A 4,944-nucleotide genomic window follows, 5' to 3' on the forward strand; every position below is an offset into this window, starting at 1 on the left:
CTTCCCGCCGCCCAAGATGCTGAAAGGGAAGAAGGCCAAGGGGAAGAAGGTGGCTCCGGCCCCTGCTGTCGTGAAGAAGCAGGAGGCTAAGAAAGTGCTGAATCCCTTGTTTGAGAAAAGGCCTAAGAATTTTGGCATTGGACAGGACACGCAGCCCACAAGAGACCTCACCGCGTTGTGAAATGGCCACGCTACATCAGGTTGCAGCGGCAGAGAGCCATCCTCTGTAAGTGGCTGAAAGTGCCCCCTGCAATTAACCAGCTCACCCAGGCCCTGGACCGCCAAACAGCAACCCAGCTGCTTAAGCTGGCCCACAAGTACAGACCGGAGACGAAGCAAGAGAAGAAGCAGAGGCTGTTGGCATGGGCCGAGAAGAAAGCGGCTTGCAAAGGGGACGTCCCCACGAAGAGACCACCTGTCTTTTGGGCAGGAGTTAACACCGTCACCACCTTGGTGGAAAAGAAGAAAGCTCAGCTGGCGGTGACTGCACACACCGTGGATCCCACTGAGCTGGTTGTCTTCTTGCCTGCCCTGTGTCGTAAAATGGAGAGTCCCTTACTGCGTTCATCAAGGGGAAGGCAAGACTGGGACGTCTAGTCCACAGAAGACCTGCACCACTGTCGCCCTCACACAGGGTAACTCGGAAGACAGGTGCTTTGGCTAAGCTGGTGGAAGCTGTCCGCACCAACTCCAATGACACATGATGAGATCCGCCATTACTGCGGAGGCAGTGTCCTGGGACCCAGGTCTGGCTCGAATCGCCAAGCTTGAAAAGGCAAAGGCAAAAGAACTTGCCACGAAACTGGGTTAAATGTACACTGTTGAGTTTTCTGTACATAAAAATAATAAAACAATAAAAATTTTCCTTCAAAAAAAAAAGATTGAGACCATCATGGCCAATATAGTGAAACCCCGTCTCTACTAAAAATACAAAAAACTAGCTGGGTGTGGTGGCGCATGCCGGTAGTCCCAGCTACTCAGGAGGCTGAGGCAGGAGAACTGCTTGAATGTGGGAGGCGGAGGTTACAGTGAGCTGAGATTGCACCACTGCACTCTAGCCTGGCAACAGTTTGAGACTCTATCTCAAAAGAAAAAGAAAATGTGTGTGTTCAATGTAATACTAAGTACAGTATGAAGGTGCCAGTCTTTTAAAAATTAGGCCAGATGCAGGGGTTCATGCCTATAATCCCAGCACTTTGTGGACTGAGGTGGACAGATCTGAGGTGAGGAGTTCAAGACCAGCCTGGCCAACATGGCAAATTCCCGTCTCTACAAAAAATACAAAACTTAGCTGGACATATTGACATGCACCTATAATCTCAGCTACTTGAGAGGCTGAGGTGGGAGGATTGCTAGAACCTGGGAAGTCAAGGCTGCAGTGAGATGTGATCGTACCCCTGCACTCCAGCCTGGTGACAGAGGGAGACCCTGTCTCAAAAAATAAATGAATAAATGCTAGGGAATAAAAAATGTTTCTTGACTTGCAGGCCAGGCATGGTGGCTCACACCTGTAATCCCAGCACTTTGGGAGGCTGAGATGGGCAGATCACTTGAGGTCAAGAATTTGAGACCAGCCTGGCCACCATGGCAAAACCCAATCTCTACTCAATACAAAAAAAAAAAAAAAAAAAAAAAAAAATTCCCAGGTGTGGGCACCTGTAATGCCAGCTACTTGGGAGGCTGAGGCACGAGAATCACTTGAACCTGGGAGATGGAGGTTGCAATGAGTTGAGATCGAGCCACTGCACTCCAGCCTGGGCTAAAGAGCAAGACTCAAAAACACACACTTTTGATTTGGACATCAAAATACAGAACCTGAGTCCCCTCTGAAGGCCCTCACCACATAGGGGTAGGACATTTATTTGCAGTGGTGCATTTTTTTAAATATTTTTTGTAGACACAGGTCTTGCTGTGTTGCCCAGGCTGGCCCAGAACTCCTGGGCTCAAGCGATCCTCCCACCTTGTGGAGTGGTCCGTTCTCGCTCTACCTGCATTTAGGATAATGTTCAGTTTCCTGACTTGTTAGACTATCATACTTGAATAAATAGTTCTTGAGCACCCACCCTGGCTGGGGTGTGGAAATGAAGTCCTCTCTGGAAGGTATTCCCAGACAGGGGCCCCTCTTGTTAGAGGTGTGTGTTCGGCCGGGCACAGTGGCTCTTGCCTGTAGTCTCGGCACTCTGGGAGGCTGAGGTGGGTGAATCATTTGAGGTCAGTTTGAGGCCAGCCTGGCCAATAGGCTGAAACCCCGTCTCAAGTGAAAATACAAAAATTAGGCAGGGCGAGGTGGCTCACACCTGTAATCCCAGCACTTTGGGAGGCCGAGGCAGGTCTGGCCAACATGGTGAAACCCCATCTCTACTAAAAATGCAAAAATTAGCCGGGCATGATGGCGCACACCTGTAGTCCCAGCTGCTCAGGAGGCTGAGGCAGAAAAACCACTTGAACCTGGGAGAAGGAGGTTGTGATGAGCTGAGATAGTGCCACTGTACTCCAGCCTAGGCGACTGAGCGAGACTCAGTCTCACAACAAAACGAAAAGTAGCTGGGCATGGTGGCAGGTGCCTATAATCTCAGCTACTCGGGAGGCTAAGGCAGGAGAATTGCTTGAACCCAGGAGGTGGAGGTTGCAGTGAGTCGAGATTATGCCATTGTACTCCAGCCTGGGCAATGGAGTGAGACACTCTCAAAAAACAAAACGAAGTGTGTATATTCAACCCGGGCAAATGGCCCTCTAGGGCTCCCTGCTTTCCCTGGTGCCTGATCCAGAAAAGGTACTCAGACACTGAAAGCCTAAACCAGATCATCGCTGCAAGTGTGTGGGGTAGAAAGACACAGCACCTTGTAAACGCAGAGCATTTCAGCATTTCCTGGGAGTGAAGGGGTCTGAGTGTCACCTCACGCTAAGCCTCTTAGAAACTGCGCTGGGGAGAAGGAGCTTGAGAAATCTTTCACAACACATGGCAAGGAAAGGATGTCTGGTTTTGAACTAAAACCATAGGTGAATTGTTAAATATTGTTAAGTGGGAACTTCTGAATCCCATGTTTCCTTTAAAGCAGAAATGCAGCATTGAGTTAAGCCCTGGTCTGAACGTGAGGGCAGCCTAGAGGTCCAGGCAGGGTTCATCTGTTCTGAATCCTGCCGCATCCACCGCGCCTGGGGTGGGGGTCTGGAAGATTCTCTTTGCTCTTTGATGGTGTGGAGGGTGGGGGCAGGGAAGCCTGTGATCTTTTGAGTCCTTTTTCCAGGTCTGGAGAGTACATTCGCTAAGCCCCTCTTTGTGGAAAGGCCGTTTTGCATTGGCTGGGATCCCACGCTCCCCAGCTCTTCTCCCCGGGGCTGGCTCCCCAGACTGCAGTCTGCCTCCTGGACCCCAGAAGGAGCGCTCGGAGGCGTTTCTGGGCTGGCAGCTGCCTGGCCCTATTGGGCCGCTCCCCTGGGTGTGGCTGCAGGGGCAGGGTGCAGCGCTGGCGCCCTGGGAATCCGGTCAGCCCAGTCTCAGGGAGGCCACTAGCGCACCTGGGGCTTTGGGCTGTCTGGGGAGAGCCCTGGCCAGATCTCTGTCTTCTTCCTGCCTGGTTGACAGGCATTTACTTATTTTTAGTATTTTGCTATGATCCAGTGTTTTACTAATGCATAATTGCGTTTACAAAGTAAAATTTTAAAAGCATCATGAGGAAATCTGTCCTGATCCTTTGCCATCTAGATGGCAGTGGGATGTGCCACCGGCAAAAGTCCCCAGAAGACGCCGGTGACAAATGCCCCCTCTGGTGTCCCATTTGTGTTTTGCTGTTGGGTTTTTCATCCTACTTAACTGTCACAGGTTGTGAAATTGGGAGCTGGTGTGGACACAAGGGTGGGGCCAGGAGGAGCCATGGGTGGGGCCCGGACAGCCAGGGGTGGGGCCTGCATGGGCAATGGCAGAACCGAAGTCGAGTCAGAGCGGCTTTCCCTCCTCACGCCCCCCACCCCAGCCCCAGAGTTTCGTTCTTGTTGCCCAGGCTGGAGGGCAATGACACAATCTTGGCTCACTGCAACCTCTGCCTCCCTGGTTCAAGCGATTATCCTGCCTCAGCCTCCTGAGTAACTGGGATTTTACAGGTGCCCACCACCATGCCTAATTTTTTTGTATTTTTAGTAGAGACAGGGTTTACCACGTTGGCCAGGATGGTCTGGATCTCCTGACCTCGTGACCTGCCCGTCTCGGCCTCCCGAAGTTCTGGGATTACAGGCGTGAGCCACCACCTCGCCCGGCCTGATAATGTCATTTTCCTCAGAGAACCCAGCTCGCTCTTACACCTCAGAGTGTAGGAGTTTCCTGTGGCCACAAACTGGTGGCTTCAAGCAACAGAAAATGACTGCTGTTGTTTGTTTTTTGAGGTGGGGGTCTCACTGTGTTGGCCGGGTTGGTCTCAAACTCTGGGCTGAAGGGATCCTGCCGCATCAGCCGGCGGAGTCACGGGGATCACAGGCATGCACCACCGCACCCAGAAATCTATTCTTCCACAGTCCTGGAAATGGCCCTCTAGGGCTTCCTGCTTTCCCTGGTGGCCCCGGAGGTTCTGCAGTCTGACAGGGCGCATGTGCAAGGCGGGTTTCCTTTGCAGGCTCAGTGGGTCGGAGGGTCTGCGGCACGACCTGCCTTTGGCTTCCCTTGGCTGCTGGCAGCCCCGGGCACTCCTTGGCTGGGGGACACCTCTCCCCCGTCACCACTTTTGCGGGCGTGTGTGTGTATGTGTATGTGTGTGTGTGCGTGTGTGTTTCAAATCTCCTTTGCCTTTCTAAAGACACCTGTCATTGGATTTAGGGTCTGTCCTAAATCCAGGATGATCTCATCTTGAGATACTTAATTTCTGCAAAGATTCCATTTCCACATAAGGTCACATTTGCAGGCTCCAGGAGTTCTGATGTAGAGATATATTTTTCTTTTTTTTTTTTTTTTTT

The 4,944-nt window shown here is 51.7% G+C and overlaps 1 pseudogene; it reads left to right on the forward strand.

Moving 5' to 3' along the window:
• On the forward strand, positions 1 to 811 carry LOC108304044 (annotated as a pseudogene).
• The last annotated feature ends 4,133 nt before the right edge of the window (positions 812 to 4,944 follow it).

The sequence above is a fragment of the Cebus imitator genome, unplaced genomic scaffold (assembly GCF_001604975.1).
Source record: "Cebus imitator isolate Cc_AM_T3 unplaced genomic scaffold, Cebus_imitator-1.0 Scaffold52, whole genome shotgun sequence".
NCBI lineage: Eukaryota > Metazoa > Chordata > Mammalia > Primates > Cebidae > Cebus > Cebus imitator.